The 18,376-nt window shown below is 49.9% G+C and overlaps 1 protein-coding gene across 1 annotated transcript in view; it reads left to right on the plus strand.

Moving 5' to 3' along the window:
• The first annotated feature begins 350 nt into the window (after positions 1-350).
• The window catches only part of LOC133347348 (cell division cycle-associated protein 4-like), a 35,981-nt gene continuing 17,955 nt past the window's right edge, over positions 351-18,376 (plus strand). Inside the window, exon 1 of the mRNA XM_061559555.1 lies at positions 351-604. The gene's annotated coding sequence lies outside the window, so the exon portion shown is untranslated. The remainder of the gene's footprint in view (positions 605-18,376) is intronic.

The raw sequence follows: 18,376 nt of genomic DNA on the forward strand, positions 1-18,376 counted from the left end.
GACACACGAGCTGGGCGTGCCGTCCACAATCAAAACGAATGGAGATGGGGGCGTGGTCACAGACACCTCCCCTCCAATGGCGTCGCGCGATCTGTTTGATTGAAAGGTCACGACCGGCGAGTATCTCGCGGGTCCAGGGGCCGACGAGGAGGGTGGGGGGGGGCGTGTCCAAGCGGGCGGCGCGGTGACGTCACGGCGGGTATTGGCGGGACGGGGAGCGCTCGCGGGCGGCAGTCGCGCGCGGCTCGCGACGGGGACAGCGGCGCGTGTGCGCGTGCGCCCTCCTCCTCCTCACCCTCCACCCCGCCCCTCCCCCCTGCACGCGCGAGCCCCTCCCCCCACCAAACCCCCTCCACCCATTCCCCCCTACCCCCTCAGCGAAGATGTGAATCGAGCAGGGAGCCGTCAAACTTCATCGGCGTTCACTCAACTCGACCGCTCGCGAGGACGACGGGGAAGCGCTCCGGTGCGGGTGCCGTCGCCTGCCCTGCAGTGAGTGGCACGCCGGGCGGCGCGCGGGTCCCCGACGACTGCCGCGGATTTCCGTTCGGATGGCGACGGATTGAAGCGGAGCGCCGCGGGCTGCGGGACATTTAAACTGGAGGTGGGGACGGTCGCAGTGGTACATTCCGAGGCGCGCGTAACGTCGTCGTTATAGTAATACTACACGTTGCTATTCTTACTGTGCCATAATCACGGTTAAATCCAATGTATTATTTGAATAAAATAATGTATATTTTTGTGTCGGTTTGAAGATTATAGTTTTGTTGCTGTCAGTTATTGCTGTTTGAAATGCCCCCCCCCCCCACACGGGTGAAATGGACTCGTCCACGGCGACAAAAGCCCCGCGTCGTGAATCTGACGAGTTACGAGCAACGTGAAATGTCTTTCGAATTGTTCATTTGAGGCATTATATTTACATGTAACGATGCTGTGTGGGAAACGTGCCGAGAGGTCGCGTGTTGATGCCCGTGTGTCGTGTCTGAATGGAATTTCCAGGCGGCTCTGCGCGTGTGTGTCGCTGAGCATCTTGTCACTGAAGCCACATGTCACGAAATTCTATGACGATTAATATGACATAGTAATGATAATGTTACAAATTACCTCGCTGGGAGACAGAGCCAACAACCGCAGTAGCGTAGCTTGTTTCAACACAACAAAAATTCCCTTCCTCGGAAATAATTTTGCAGTCGTGAAAACCCAGTGGCAAGTTCTGCAGCATCAAAATAAGGATCGAATCGTGTGTGTTTGTGTGTTGTTATGTACGTGTGTGTTTGTGTGTATATATGTACGTGTGTTTGTGTGTTGTTATGTACGTGTGTGTTTTTCGACTGTAATTTACTACATCGTCACGATAGCATCAGTGAGTCTTAGGGCCCATTTTTCGGGGGATTCTACATTGGGATATTTGGCCAATTTCCTTGCTACGAATTCTGGTGGTAAACGCGTGGAGAAATACGAGGAGATGACAATTCGACAAGTCCAGCCACACCAGGCGGTTATCAACCTGCTTGCTGTACTGCCATTTAGTTTCAGCTCGTAGCCCTGCAGTTTCGGTGTAAAACGCACATGTAGCCAACTTAGCGTGACCCACCAACCCCACCACCGACGTACTTTGTCAGAAGCGAACTGGATTGTGTTTTGAAGGGAAACCCTTCTTATGAGTGGTGAGCTAAGTGTTGGGTGGTACCCATGGGTTTGTAGGCCACCGTCTGAGAGCCAGAATGCTCTGCTAGCCCCGACTTAACCTCCCGGGACACCTTGTGGTTTGGCTCCCATTGACAATAATACAAATAACCAAAATAATAGACTGCTCATCAATACTGAGGGTCTTCGGGGATACTGTACTGAAGTTTGTGTTTAATAAGGATATGTCTGTTAGAACAATATCTAAAACTGCGTGTATGTTAACGTACTCGTTGGTTCTTTCGGTAAAGTCACGTAGGTAAAATGTTTTTTTATATTTATATTTTTATATATAAACAAAAAAAATTCACCTACGTGACTTTTCCGAAAAAAAAAAAGAGTATGGATTCTTGCAGTCACGAAAACTTCAAATCTGTATGTTAACACTCACATACCAGTATGTATGTTGAACGTCTTCCGCACCGTGTGGAGCCAACTTCTAAGCGATGGTGCGTGATAGTTGACTGTGTATTACGTACGGAGTGGGATTTTTTTTGGTCTAGCCTCAGGCTGACGAAGTAGTTTTTTTTCAATCAAGGTATGGTTGTACAGTGAGTTCTTGTTTGACTAAAGGGACGACAGTAATGGGGAGGTTGTAGTGGTCGGCAAGTGTTGAGCTTACGGCTCATACCTCGAAGTCTTGCAGTGGTGTAAACAGCCCAGTGAAGGAAGTGTGGTGGGCTTTTACACGTGCTTTGTGTGATGATTTACGATTGCTTTTCATGTTTAAACGTTTACAAAACATGCCAGCAACAAACTGAAATTAACTGTTTTTCTCCATACCGTGACTTAAGCCTCCCCATTAAATCACTTTACAACTCTTTCACAGTCAAACCATAGAAACTTTCACTATCACAACAATGACGACCGTCACTGTTGGCATTTATTTGGGAAAGTTAAAATTAAACCACCTCGCAATGCCTTCCTTCAGAAGAGGGGGCCCCGTGTGTGTCCTGGGCCACGCTTTCCATGAGGTCAAGTCCAGCAGCTGTTGCACTTTAGAGACTTCGGGGCGGGGTGACCTTTAGCCGCGCTAACCGGCAGACTGGCGAGCCCGATGAGAAGGGGCGGTCGCCAACAGCGCCCGTCAACACCATCTCCCTGCACACACGTGGCCTCCCTACGATTGCGCTCATTTATTGCCTCGCAATAATTTATGCCAGTGCAGCCCCTTTGGGCCGCCTCTCTGAAGAGGAGCGTCTGATTCTTCCTCTCGGGAAAACGTGACGTCCGACGAGCCAGGGCCCCACTTGTCTGCCGCTCTGTAAACGCAAATGTGAAGGTCCCTCCGTGTTGAACTGTGCGTGCGACGCGAGGTTTGCCTGTTTCGAGAGGTGGGAGTGCTGCACGCAGCCAAGCAAGATGCAGCCCCCCTCTCCCACGCTCCCACAACTCCATTCATGAATTCACGACGAGGAGGCTCACGTCCTGCGTCGCGAGCGACATGAGCGCTCGCTTGAATAGTGAAGACACTGCACGTTTTACGCCGCACGCAGGAGTTGGTTCGTAACTCCCGGTACCTGCAATCCACTAGGCCAATCCTCAACATTTTTTTTTTTTTATCCAGAGCAAGTGTCAGTGTTGTGCGAAATGGGTGATGTATGGGCAGACCACTCGGTAATGTGCTCAATTGTGTGGGATCTCGGAAGCTAAGTAGGGTTGTTTCAGGATAGTGCTTGGATGGGTGAACACCATGCATAGGCTGCTATGCAGTGGGCAGCAGACGGCAGTGCAAAAAATATATGTCCTGTTCTTCTATGCTCCCACGTCCATGTTCCCTGCTTTCAACTCGCAGCATGGTAGGGTATGATCAAATAACCCTGATGACCCACGTGACAAGGGGAGGACCTCCACCAGCAGTTGATTCATAAAAGGGCTGCCATGTACATACTTGTCTGTTAAATGGAAAACATGAACGTATGAGTTATGGGTGGCTTCCAGATACCGGTATTAAAGCTCTTTTTCAACATATTTTAGGCATGCTTTGCATTCTTTCATTTCCAGTTACCACTGTTTTTGTTTAAATCACTACTGTTTTTAATTACTGTTTTTGTTTTACGCACTTCCAATGAGCACGGTTGGATACGTACGCTGCGAAATAATTTTCACAAATATACATGATTACACGTTAACATTTTGTTCTTAGCACACAAGACGTCGGCTGGCTGGGTTGGACCAGAGGGTTGTAGTGCACCAACGTGTTGAGTGACCTCTATTTTGGGAATGTGGGGTAAGTTGCAAGGGTAAATTTGGCAATGACACCGGCGCGTAGAGACTTACACGTGCGGAGATCGCCGTGGTGTCTTTTTACAGGCATCACAGTTGGCTTAATGCACCCTCTGAGGACGGGTCCCCTTTGGACTCGAGCAGCGAGCGCTGTGCTTGCCAGTGAGCCCTCCGTGATGGTGGAGGCTGCAACTCTGGCACAGACACCGATATTGTTTGAGGCCATCCTGCCAGCTCCATCGGTCTGCAAATTGCGACATGCGAGAGTCAATTTCTGGGCAGTTGATAAAAAATACATACGTGTCTAAAACTGAACTTTTCAAATGGCACGTTCCGTTTAGAAACAAAAGCAAAAGAAAAGATCACATCAACATTTTCTGTATATTATAACCAATACTGAACGCTCATGAAAGCATTTGACCTGGTATTCGTTGGCAATCGGAATCCAGCATCGAGTTCTCTAAACATGTTGACTGTTCCTCGTGACGACGCTGTGTGCCACCCTGCCCCGTGACGTCACGGAGAGGTGAATATCTCTCCCCGTGACGTCACAGAGAGGTGAATATCTCTCCCCGTGACGATCGGGCAACGTTGGCGGCACGCCCATTGTGAGCACTTTGGGAGAAAACAGTTTTTTTTATTACATTTTCACGCGACCTCACACTGGACGCTACTCTTACAGACGTGGGCCTCACCGGAAGCTTTTGTCTGTGGCACAGAAGACGACGGCTCTAAAAGAATGTAACTTGCCCAGCATACCAAAAAGAGTTTTGAAGACAAAGCGATCACGCTTTCACGAGAAAATATATTGAACGATTATGATTTTTAACATCAGGTCCCATGCCTATCCAGTTTTTCATGATTGCCAGTCTGCCTGGTTGATCTGTAAATTTAGAGTTAAAACTTTCGTGACTGCAGGAATTCATATTCTTGGTTCTTTCACTAAAGTCACGTAGATAGGAAAAAACTAATTTTAAAAATAAGTAAAAAATGTACAATAAAAAAAGAAATCGAAATTTTTTTTAACATTTTTTATTTTAAAAAATTACTAATTTATTTATTTTAACATTTTTTTCTCTACGTGACTTTACCGAAAGAAACATGAATATGATATGTAAATTGTATTCAATGTGTTGCATGCATCTGTTGAGGTAGTATGTCAATCCCAACTAAGAGTGAGGTTAACTTAAAACGTAGGTTTTCTATACAGTACAGTGATTCATATTTGTCTTTGGATTAGGCCGCGTCAAGGTGTATTGTTCAGATATTTACTAACCTCAGGCATGCTATAGCGACGGGGACTATGTAATTATAAATACGTGGTACTGTAGTGATGTCAGGAAGATTAATACTGTATCTTGCGAAACGACGATGCACTTCAATGCCCTATTGGTGCCTTCGTTTTTTTAAGATTGCCAGTAACTCGAAATTATTATTGTTACTTGAAAACTGCTGACAGAGGGTCAAGAAAAATGTTGAACCTAATCATTAACGCAAATCTCAACATGCTAAGCAATTGACAACTTAAATTATTCCGTTGTTAGCTAGACTTGGGGCTAATGCCATGGATTGTACTTCCAGTCCTAAACACTCTTGAGGGCTGAGTTTAATGTTTCCTTTGTTTTAAGTGTATTGTTTAGATCACAGTTAAATGTAGGATTAAGTACGTTTTTGTGATGGATATGATCAGGAATAATGGCAGAAATTCAATTAGGGTTAGGGTTGGTAGTAACTTTCAGGTTAGAGTGAGATTAGTTGCTAGGGTGAGAGTGGTTGCTAGGGTGAGGGTAGTTGCTAGGGTGAGAGTAGTTGCTAGGCTGAGAGTGGTTGCTAGGGTGAGAGTAGTTGCTAGGGTGATAGTGGTTGCTAGGGTGAGGGTAGTTGCTAGGGTGAGGATAGTTGCTAGGGTGAGAGTAGTTGCTAGGGGGAGAGTAGTTGCTAGGGTGAGAGTGGTTGCTAGGGTGAGAGTGGTTGCTAGGGTGAGAGTAGTTGCTAGGGTGAGAGTAGTTGTTGGGGTGAGAGTGGTTGCTAGGGTGAGAGTAGTTGTTGGGGTGAGAGTAGTTGCTAGGGTGAGAGTAGTTGCTTAGGGTGAGAGTGGTTGCTAGGGTGAGAGTAGTTGCTAGGGTGAGAGTAGTTGCTAGGGTGAGAGTGGTTGCTAGGGTGAGAGTGGTTGCTAGGGTGAGAGTGGTTGATAGGGTTAGAGTGGTTGCTAGGGTGAGAGTGGTTGCTAGGGTGAGAGTGGTTGCTAGGGTGAGAGTAGTTGCTAGGGTGAGAGTGGTTGCTAGGGTGAGTGGTTGCTAGGGTGAGAGTAGTTGCTAGGGTGAGAGTGGTTGCTAGGGTGAGGGTAGTTGTTGGGGTGAGAGTGGTTGCTAGGGTGAGGGTAGTTGCTAGGGTGAGTAGTTGTTGGGGTGAGAGTGGTTGCTAGGGTGAGAGTGGTTGCTCGGGTGAGATTGGTTGCTAGGGTGAGGGTAGTTGTTGGGATGAGCTCTTGCATGAACTTTCTGGTTCGTGATACAGTGCGGATTGGGGCTAGGATATATTCTTCACCACCACCACCATCAGTGTCGTCGTCGTCTTCACGTTATGTAACTTGCTTTAGTTGTTTTCATGGCGCCAGCGCTCTTGTGTAACGTCACTGTAATTAACAGCGCTTCGCCGCCTTTGACAATGTTGCTAGGAGATGTTAACTCCCTCGCCTGGTACGCAGGAGGTCTTGGGTTCGATCCCGACCCTGACGCCTGCTGCTGCTGTGTATTTGGAGTTTGCGGTGTCTCTCCCCCGTGGTCGCGTTGATTTTTCTCGGGGTCCTCCGGTTTTTCCCCTCCACGTTTAGAATCAACAACATCACCACGCGTTTAGAGTACTGGGCTGATATTACATTTCCACGCGATAATCCACCACGTGGTTGAGCTACCGCTTGTGGCCAGGTCGCGGCGGTGCCACAGTGCCGCTGGTGCTGGGGCTGCTGCTGGTGGTGGTGGTGCCACAGTGCCGCTGTTCGCTGGGGCTGTTGATGGTGGTGGTGGTGCCACAGTGCCGCTGGTGCTGGGGCTGTTGGTGGTGGTGCCACAGTCGCGAAGTCTGGGACCTGCTGATGTTGTCGTTCTATGGCGAGTTGTGAATCGCTGCGGGGGTGGTGGTGGTGGGGCAGTGCGGGTGTTGGATCGCGGATGGGGGGGGAGGGGAGCAGGGGACACGGCGTGCCGCGCTGAACGTCGCCACTCGCCCCGTGAACAGCGCCTCCGCTTCTGGGCGTTGTGAGAGCTGCCCGCAGTCGTCGGTCGAGAGGCTGCGTGCTCCAAGCAAGCAGTCATTTCACTGCCACCCTCTCACCCACCCCTCTCGGTTGAAACGAACTAAACATTTGATGAGCCCGACAAATAGTCGCCAATGTGAACAGCTTAGACAAGGCTGAACACCGCGGGTACTGAGTGTTCATGGGATGCGCAGGCATTATGTAACTTTAACATGTAGGCTTTCGCGACCAATATCACCCCAAAAAGACCCCCGTATTATGTATTATGTAACTTATTTTGCTTCGCGATGGTGTGTCGTCTAGTAATGAGCAAAATGAATAGTTTTCGTGCGCTAATGTGAGCGTGGTTGTCTGCAGCTGGGGAATTAATGATCGGTAACAACTTCGGGCTGCGGATGTCGAAGCACAGTTGTCATTAGCAAATCAAACAAGAATACGAACACGTCTTTCAACTAACCATTCAGGCAGTCGACCTTCTTCAGGATCAGATTTTTTGTTTAAAAAGTGTCAAAAAACCTCTCTCTCTCTCTATGTATATAAATCCTTCCTCTGCTCAAAGCGCTCGTGCGAGCACGGTCTCTGAAGGCGTCTTCCCGGGGTGAAGAAGCAGCTCGCCGTGTGACGAGGTCATCGCACAGGGAGCGAGCGAGAGAGACGTGCCCGCCCGATAGGGGCAGCTCCGGCTACAGTGCGGTGTTGCAGCAACTCCTGGGACGCTGCTGCTGCTGCTGCTTGTAATGTAACGCTGCTGCACTTGCACGCAGCGCCACCGTGTACAGTGCGGTGTGTGCGTGGTGTGTGCGGTGTGTTTGTGCGGTGTGTGTGTGTGCGGTGTGTGTGGTGTGTGTGGGTGTGCGGTGTGTGTGGGTGTGCGGTGTGTGTGTGTGCGGTGTGCGGTGTGCGGTGTGTGTGTGTGTGCGGTGTGTGTGTGCGGTGTGTGTGTGTGCGTGGTGTGTGCGGTGTGTGTGTGTGTGTGCGGTGTGTGTGTGTGCGGTGTGTGTGTGTGCAGTGTGTGTGTGTGCGGTGTGTGTGTTGCTCTGTGTGCACGCGTGGTGGAGCGGTAACCCGGCGAGCCGTGTTCGATTCCCGCTTGTGGACAACGCCGGTGACGATTTTCTGAACCGGTCGTGGGCCTCACCCGGGTCGACTCGACCTCAAATGAGCACCCGGTGCGGCGTGGTAAACATCGCCACTGGGGAGACAAAGGCGGCGGCGGGGGGTTGTTGCTGGCCACCCAACCCCCCTCGTGTGCCGTGCCGGCCTTCATAGATAGGTGCTACTCGCTAATAGCACTTGCCCGAACAGTCTGTCCTAGCTTTAAGGGGGTCCTTTGTCTTTGCTGTGTGTGTGCGTGTGTGCGTGCGGTGTGTGCGTGTGTGCGTGCGGTGTGTGTGTGTGCGGTGTGTGTGTGTGTGCGGTGTGTGCGGTGTGTGTGTGCGGTGTGTGTGCGTGCGGTGTGTGTGTGCGTGTGTGCGTGCGGTGTGTGTGTGCGGTGTGTGCGGTGTGTGTGTGTGGTTTGTGTGCGGTGTGTGCAGTGTGTGTGTGTGCGGTGTGTGTGTGTCCCCTCTCTGGTTTGTTTTCTGTCCCGCTCCCCGCCGCCAGCTGATCACGGCCCTCAAACGTCAGCGATTTTTTTGTCTCTCCCCTCGCCCCCTGCTCTGGGACCGGAGTTGCCTGCACGTCTCTCCCGAGCCAGAGCAGGCAAATCGTGAACCAAATCCCAACTACTTTTACACCCTCACGCCTAACCACATCAGGCCTGACATTACAAGTTTAGGCTTAATTAATGCTGCCACTTGTGCTCATTTCATTGTTTAATTGCCCTTCATCATGCAACTGCTTCCAAATATTTCTACCCGAAAAACGTTACCCAAATATAAACAGTAGCGTTCGATTGCTGACCTCAAATGTTACCACGAAGACCGAACATCTAAAAAACAAACCTACTTTGGCCAATCGCACAACATCAACCCCGCACAGGGACCTTCAGCTTTTCGCAGTCAACCAGCAAAAGCCTCCTCCGCTGCCTACTTGCTCAGAGCCCTCTCATCCGCCCAGCACCCACCACACTCGCCTAGTAGCAAATCCCCCTGCAGTGCACGGGGCAGCACGCTGCCACCACCACCGCTGCCTGCCTGCCCCCCTCCTCCTCCTCCTCTCAGCCTTGGCAAATACAAACCACCCTGCCTTGCAACAAAGGGAGTAAATGAGCCGCCGACTGTACCCCCCCCCCCCCCTTCTTTCTCCTGGTACAGAGTGTACAGCACAGCGAGTCGTTATTGCGCCGTTATTAAGCCCCGAGACACCGCCGTGGTGGTGGCAGAGCGAGCAGGTCGCCACATTAGTCACGGTCAAAGGAGAGCTCCGGCAACGTGGACAAAGCTTGCCGCCAGTGTGCATATTTTGCACACACACACACACACTTTGCACACTTGCGTGTCCAGTGAGTGTGCAAAACCACCTCCTGGTTTGTGTGTGTGGCGTGTATTCTTGAAGCCTCCTCCTCCCCCTTTTCGCTGGATGATGAGCAGACGAGAGAGCCCAGCGTCCGGCGGCGAGAGAGACGGCCGCCGGGTTTGGCTTTCACGTAAGCCGCGTTATTAACGTCTCACACAAATCACTCAGGGGGTGGCCGCGTTTCAAACGCGCGCCGGGCAAACCCAACAACGCGGCGCCTATGACTGCCAGTGGCCGCTGTAAACGCGAGCATCATTCGTCAATGCAAGGTGTAGTGGGCATTTGTTTTGTAAATTACCAAAACGCGTATTTACAACAGTTTAGCTTAATATACCGTCGCAATGTAAAGGTAGATTGAGTGGATGTGTGGATATGGGGTGTGCGTTTGTGTGTAGTTTGGTTTAGTTGAGTGTCCAAATAACTGAGCCTGGCTGTACCACAGTTCATCCAAAGTAATGCAGCCGCTTGGCCCCTCGCTCCGGGTGCTTCACTAAAACGAGCGTCGTGGCTTTGTGCAGGAGCAGCAGTGCCGCCTAATACGTTGCAGGTGTATGGACCGTGCAGCGAATTCTCGTGGTGGTTTTGGAACTGCTGATTGCTGAATCTTCACAAAGAAAAACCCCTGGACTGAGCAACTGAGCGAAGGGTTTGTCCTGTTGGGAAGGGGATGATGGGCTGCTGCTGTTGGCACGGATTGCGAGGATCGGCGCAAATTGGGAATGACTAAAGTACACGGAGAGAATCAATCCCAGATGCACGAGTGCCACGCGACCTGTGCTGGCAGCGCTCCCCGAACACTGCGGTTCCTTGTGTCCAACTTTTTTTTCTGAGCGCAGCTGCGCACTTTTTTGAGAGAAAAAAAATTGTTTGCCGGACAGCAAAATTCATTGAGGGCACGGAGCTCCCAAACATTCTTTGCTCACAAGAAGGCGGCGGCGCTTGATCAACGCCCAGTGGTCCACCTCGAAAGTTGCCTGCAAGTAATTATCAAATTACGCCTTGAAAGACGAATGCTGTATTTTTTAACGGCACGCGGAAATAAATATAAGTCTTGTGGAAGTTTGTAGAGCTTTTCTTTTGGAGGCATGGCGAGCGCGGGACCTGAATCCTCCAACGGCATCTCGGCTGAAAACAATTATAACCCTCGAGCCACGACAAAAAAAAACTATTATTAATTCTGACGACGTATAATGAATAATGTGGTGTTAATGACCTCAAACGTTTGGCATCATCTATAACTCACAAGTTATCATGACACGCGTTGCTTTGTAAATACAGCGGTGTATCACTTTCCAGTGAGCGTGTGGGAATTGCTTTTGGGTTGGTGTTCTGCATGCGCTAGCGGGCGGACCCGAGCGAGTGTTGAGTAAACCATGAAGTGGCCCACGCTCCCAAGTGCCGCTTGCTCCCCGCATCGAGGGTCAGACTGATTCTGAGGTCAGTGCCGGCGACGAGGAGTGAGGCTCGGTATGCATTTACGGTATTGCCATACTGCCGAAAGGCAATTTTTGGCTTAAAGGATAATGAATGGATTTTTAAATGCACGGTAATCGCATGAAGCAAATTGAATTTGTGTGCCTTCTCTCGGCAGCGAGGGTCTTTGTGTGTGGCCAGACCTTAGACTTGTGTCTTGAACAAAGAAATTAACCTTACATCTAAACACCAGAGCTTATTCGTAGAGTTCAGCTCTTTCAGTTTCTGCTGCTTATTCCTAATAAACCCCAATGAAATATGCAGTATTTTAGGAGTGAGGTTTATTCGCCTATTTTAGGGTCCAAATTGGACGGATTTTAGTGTTTTTTTCTGGACACCGATGTGATCTTTGTAGTTTAAAATTAAAAAAATACTTGCCCGTACTTTGAGACTATTTTTGGAAATGATTTTTTGCAACTACGTGAAAAAACAAATATGGTTGATTTTAAAATATATAAATAATCCATTATTCTAAACTTGCCGGTTTTTTCTTCAGGATATTAAGGTTACAAATAATTCGGCACTTGCCGCATGTAACAATTGACGCAATACTTATCATCACATTAGTACCAATTACCAGGTGGCATTAACATGAGAGAGCAGGCATCATATGGGGGTATGTGGTTGTCCGTGGCATCACCACCGCTGCTGCCACCACCACCACAACTTGTTATCTGCTCACCGTGCCATAGTCCGCGAGAGGTGGTGGGACGTGCCCCGGAGTGGTCTCGGGCGCAACACGAGTGGCCTCGCCAGCCCCGCTGCCAGTGAGTAATCCCGCATGTCAGCGATTACAAGCACTGCGATTGACACCGCAGTGCGCATGGACGTTTAAAGAATATAGTTTCTCCTTGCTCCCATCAATCTCTGGCCACGAATGTGATTGCGTGAAGGTAGGCGGCAGTGTCAACCCGCTAAAGACGAATGCGTTTTCATTCACTTGTATAATTAATGCAGGAGCCGGAGGCCTTGAACCTTGTCCCGGATTCCGCTCACCGCGTGCGTGTGTGTGTGCGTGCGTACAGTGAGCAGCAAGGCGTGCAGACAGCCGGCGGTACTCGATGTACAGTAAGGCACGGCGAGCGTGCGCTCTCTCTCTAAACAAAAGCACAAGTCGCCGCCACCGGCCGGAGTCCCAGGGGACCCCTAAGAGGATAAGCGCCTTTAACAAATTCAAGAACGGGGAAAAGGCCCTTCTTGCCGTGTCGTCGCGCTCGCTCGCCCGCCCGTGGGCTAATGGAGCGGATCAGCACGGCGCGGCGCTCGTGCTGGAGCCACATGCGGCGCCTCGCGGCGTAAACTGCACCCCGCGATGGGCGAACTGTACGATTCCGACGTACAAAAAACTAAATATAATAAAGAGTGAAAAAAAACTGACTGTAATGCTACACCGAGGCGTATTATCTCTCCGGCCACATTTGCCGGTGCGTGGTTGCGACTGTGGGCAGTGGTTGGTGCAGATGGGGGAGCTGTGTGCTGGTTCAGATTTCCCACTTCCTCCTAATCCCCCCACCCCACCACCACCAGTCACCGTTGAGAAATTGTCCACATTCTGTAGAACAGCAGACGTGCAGGCCAGGTGTGTGTGCCAGGTGTACAGGTGAAGTTTCAAGGTCAGGTGCATAGGATGGGTATACATGCCAGATGTGAAACTCGGTAAGATTTGTATTACCTTCCCATGATGTGGCTCACATATTCTCGTACGTGCAAGTTCTGCAACATATAACGAAAAGTTACAATATAATGTATGTATGTTGAACTTTTTTCGCACCGTACGTAGCCAACCGTGATAATCGGAGTTGTGGAGGAAGGACAACGGACTAAACACAAAAGGCAGTTAAAAATGATTTATTTTTCAATTAAAAATCTTGATTCGCTTAGAGGATCGCACCTGCCACTCAACGGTGTGATTCCCCAGGGATGATGTCTTGGATAACTGTGCCACGTGCTCTCTCATGGTCCTTGTCACCATCTCAAAAAGCAAGTATGTAACCGTCTCCTGCCTGCAGGTTACGTAGCGCTTGGAAGGAATTCAGTAGCTGCTGAGGATGGTTTTAAATTGCTGTGCCTTTGGGACTGCGGATTCATGATCGCGTAAGTGGACTTTTTAATTAAGCAGAATTAATCCAGTGGCTTTGAGTGGCATCCGACACACAGAGCCTCTCATCAATCATAGGAGAAGAGCACGGTGCTTTTAATTGTGGTTCATTGTAGATAACATTATAATTTATCGCCATTACATTTTGAAAAATCCAATATTGTGCGGTTGCCTGTGCTTCATTGGTGCCCTATTAAATTTCAGCGGCGCCTCCCAACGCCTCGCCGTTTCAGATTGTTGACATCTCCGTGGCGTTATTGAGCGTGGAGACAACCCACCGTTTGGCTTGGTGGCACGCGCAGCTTTACCTCCTCATGCTCGGGGAGGGTAACGCAACACCGCAGTAGCAGTGTGTGGAACGTTCACGTGGGCGAGCCACCTTCATACTGCGTCACTAAAAATAATAGTGCAGCGCGCGTGTGAAACGTGGAGCCACTTAGGGGATTGCCTGCAAAGCGGCCGGCCTGCTCGCTGCTTAGCCAAGTTTACACGGGTACCCCAGTTGGACTCCTGCTGCTGCTGCTGCCTCTAATGTTTAGCAGGGAGCTCTAGGGCTTGCCATCATCGGTTGTCAAGTGGATTTTAAACACAGTTTGGTGTACTTAACAGTACACTATGGTCTGCTAGCATTGGCGCCTACATTTGAAATTGTAAAATGACCTGCAGCTAAATTGTAAGGAAGATAAGTCAGTGAATTGCCACGATTATCCAGGTCTTAAATATACAACATACAATGAACACCTCTTCTATTTCACCTGGTTAAATATAATGAATGCGCTTACTGTAAACTTCAACACTTTGCAGCGACCTTAACCTTTGGAGGAGGACAATACGCGCATTTTGTAAGGAACAACAAAGGGTCCAGGAGGAATGCTCAATGCTGCACAAGGAATGTATGTGTGAGGCTCACAAATCTACAAATTGAGCAGCGGAGCAAACCCTTACCATTTCATATGCTGACACTATTTGTGTCGGAGCGAATCGGTGGTAGTGGTGAATAAAGGTTGCGCGCAGAACGACAGCGGGGTCGTGGCAAGTTCCCGACAGATGCGCGGGGACGGGGCCAGGGGTGGGCCAGGGCACGCGGAGCCACCACGCAGCTCCCTGCCACACAACATGTGCAGCCTCTCGTTTGCCTCCAGGTGGGGCGCATATGGCGTGTAATGGACCTGGCCCTTATTGTGATTACCAACAAGACCTCTCTCTCTCTCTCTTGCCCCCACACCCAACCCTTGCAGCGACACAACCCCGACTAACGCCAGCCATTTCCCACCCCTCACCCATTCCCCACTGCTCGCTCTTCCTCCGTCCCTGCTGCCGCCGCAACGACCCCCCCCCCCCCCCGCAGACCGCAAACCTACTTGCTCGCTTACTCGCTCGCTTTTTTAAAATGCGACTAAAAGCCAGCCAGCCTCTTTTTGACGCGTTCGATAGCTCGATAGGGAGCAGCGTTATTCCGTTTAAAGTTCGTAATGACAGAGAATGTGGGGTGTAGTAAACCCCACGGAGCTTGTCGTAAGTACGTATATGTCGAATCTTGATTTGAAGCTTTCGTGACGGCAGGAATCCATACTCTGGTTCTTTCTACCTACGTGACTTTACCGAAAGAACCAAAGAGTATGTATATGTTGAACTTCTTTAGCACCGTACGTAGCCAACCGTGATATTTATTGGAGGTGCGGAGGAAAAAAAACATGTTTGTGCAGAGAAAACTATGCAAGAAAATGTTTCAGGTTAACCTGATGCTTGGCCTATTTGTAACGAGGCAAGCATCAGATTGTTCTTATTGTCAGAGCCTGCATAATGTCTGACCGCTGTTATCTCTTACGGGGCCCCCATTCAAAGTCAATGTTGCGTTGCGGCCACTGTCGGCGTGAAGCGCCCCGCGAACGCTCTGAGCGAAAGTGCAACGCACGTGCCCACCGTGAAATTAAAGGTCCGTTAATAGCAGTGGGACACTTCAGAAAGCAAGTGAGAGAGTGAGTGTGTAGTGCAGCGGTTTACCCGGGTTTCATTCCCGCTCACGGTCAACACCAGTGACGGTGATCTGAAGCGGTCCTGTGTCTTCCCTAGGACGACTGAGCCTCAAATGAGTACCTGGTGCGGTGTGTATACATCGCCACTGGGGAGACAAAGGCGGCCGGGCGTGGTGCTGGCCGGACATCCACCCTCTCGTGCACCGTGCTGGCCTTCATAGGGGCTCGCCAACAGCACTTGCCCCAACATTCTGTTCAGGCTACACGGGGGGCATCGTTGTGTCTTGTAGATGAAATCAGGTCGATGTGTCCCCACGTCTGGACGTGATGGGTTGGAACGCGCCGTCTGCACGCGCATTCTGGCGCGCAGCCTCCCCGTGCCAGCGCAGCGTGGCCTGGGGGGGGGAGGCCAGGCAGCCTCAAATAATTTCCACAGAATTTGTGAGAGAAGTGGGGGGGGGGAGAGAAAAAAAGAGGCTCTGGTATCAAGGAAGGGCTGTGGCCCCTGTGGGATGCAGGCATTTCAAAAATGTACGACGACGCCGCTGCTGCTGCTGCCGCGTGTTTCTGCCGGCTTCGGACACGGCGATGCGTCACGTGCGTGCGTGCGCGTCTCGCCACACCGCCACCATGCGCCCTCCCTCGTGATGTCTCCCTCCCAGACGGCCTGTCGCCTTGCCCGTCTCTCGCTGTCTGCTGCTGTGTCATCCCACTCGGTTTATCTCTGTGGGTTTTCGTTTTCTCCAGGTCGCTATGCACCTTTGGCTGGCCCACTCTCAACGTTCACCTTCACCGAATTGATTGGTTTATGTAAACTCTTCTTAACATTTCAGGGTTAGATAATAATAATTGTGTTTAGCTCTAAATATAACCTTTGCACAACTGAGGACAGTACAGTCCCTTCATTATACAAGTTGGTCTTTTTGAACCACTTGTTTGACTTTTACAATGAGAGACAAATTACTTGGCGATACTCTGCCATGTGCTACGAATAAAGTCCATTGTCTGAAACGTCGCTGATTATGTTTTCCTTTTGCGGCAGCGTTATTGGCGAATGTGTTGAGTTTTTTTTGTCTTTTCAAATTATTCTGTTGAATTTTATTTCCTACTCACCCACCTTTACCACTTCAGAAATGTCACTCCTCTGGTAGGGCAAGGTGTCTCCACGTGAAGGCACTTTTCGTAAACCTGGATGTCAACTCTGCTTTCAGATTCCGTCCAGGCAACCTGAATATACTTTTTTCTAAATAAACTGACAAAAAAACACTTAATATAAACTCATGGGTTTCTCTACAAAAAAACGTGTGGAAATCCAAATACCATTTCTTTTAAATAAATAGTTATTTTGTATCATTGTATTTGAATCAAAAACGGCATAATTAATTTACGGTGTGAACTTCAATGTGGCAAACAAAGCCTCAAATCATTACATCCATTCAGAGAGTGCAGCAGAAACAGATGAGTCCACAATAAAGACATGGCTTCACGTGGCGACCGCAGACTTTTGGCCTGAAAACAACCCATTGTGCATTGATTGCACACTCGATACGCGTACATTTAACGTACGGCTGAATAACGGACGCAAGTTTTGGCTCTCACGACACATTAGCGCCGGTCATTTAATCTGAAATCCGTTTTTTTTATTTACTTTCAACGTTCCAGCGTTTTCGTGGGCAAGGAACGTGCCGTGTGCGAGGAAAGTCAACGCTTGTGCATTCGTGCGCGCACTGTAGGCGCCGCGTACTCTCGGCGGGTGCGTTTCGCAGTCGGAGCGCGTGCGCGGAGCGTGTTGCACCTCCGTGTTGTGCTGTGGCTTCCTGTGCAGAGAGCACAGATGGGGGGGGGGAGGTGGAATGGGAGGGGGGGTGATGGGGAAAGGGGAGGGGGTGGTCATGTTTGGTGGTAGGGGTGGGGGCTATTGGGAGAGTGAGTGTGGGGGGGGGGCCATGGGGGCAGTCGGGGTAAGCGAGTGGGCGGCTGATGGGGCCCGCCCGCTTGCCCGCCCGCCCCGGCCCGGCCGACCGGGCTGGGTCGGGCTTTTGTTTGCGAGGAGCGGGAGGCGGAGGCGTTGTCTGGGTGCGCGTCGTGAAGGCGTCCAGTTTCCTCCGGGCGGTTTCCTGCCTCTGCCGGTGCCGTGCCCCCCCCCCCCCCCCGTGCCTTTGGGGCGCCGCAACAAACGAAAAAAAGAGAACTTGACTTGTCTAACAAACCAAGAATGGGCTCGTGTGTTGTGTGTTTGTTGTGTGTGTGTTGTGGGTGACGCGTGTGTTGTGTGTGTGTTGTGGGTGTCGCGTGTGTGTTGTGGGTGGGTGTTTCACACACATTTGTGTCCACACGACAACATTGAGATTGGACGAATTATGTTCCCAAGTTAAAACTCTAAACTCTTCTTGGGAGTCACATTGGTAGCGCTTCTTTCTCAAACTGCGTTTTTTCACTCTAATACCATGAAGGCCACGTTAGCTATGCCATGTTCAATGGTAAACAATTCAACTCGTCAATACATTTTCATTGCTACGCTTCGGGAAAGCCTTGAGCTCGGGTTGATTGATTACTGTGGCTTGCTGGTCGAGTGATGGGCCTCTAAAATGTAGGGTTCACAGACTTATTAAAGCTGACCTCAGCCTGCCGATAGTTTCGCTTTGGGTAAACAATATCAACAACTCTGCTGTTCGTAGTAAACAGAATCTCATGAATATCGTTCACGGCACTGTTGTTGCTGTTGAGGCTAAATGTTGTCACGTTAAATAATTAAAGTTTGTGACACTGCATGCGAGGATGAATCCACGCCGACCCGCTGCAGGCAGTAAGTTGGTGTCTGTCTGATTTGGATGATTAACTTTCATCCTAAGCCCAATGATTTACTAATTGTTTTGCAAGAGAGACTTGTTTCATGGAATTGTGAGTTTCGGCCTTGGTATTTCCTGCCTTTCTGTTTGAAAATAAGCCATCAACTCCGCTATCTTTCCATCGCAAGCATAATTTGATGAAGTTAAAGCAAAGCATAATACTGTAATGGAAAAGTTAATTATGGCCCTGAAAGCACTAAACGTTGTACACAGCATTGACCACTGGCATGAAAACGACCCAGTCGGCCTGGTTCCTAAAGCCTCACTTTATTAGCAGCAATGAATCATTGAGTTATTCTTAAATTAAAACCCTTTTGTGTGGTCATAGTTGAGATTAAAGCCAAATATGTCGACC

Source organism: Lethenteron reissneri, chromosome 25, assembly GCF_015708825.2.
Source record: "Lethenteron reissneri isolate LAM-NWPU_2019-01 chromosome 25, ASM1570882v1, whole genome shotgun sequence".
NCBI classification, from domain to species: Eukaryota; Metazoa; Chordata; class Hyperoartia; order Petromyzontiformes; family Petromyzontidae; genus Lethenteron; species Lethenteron reissneri.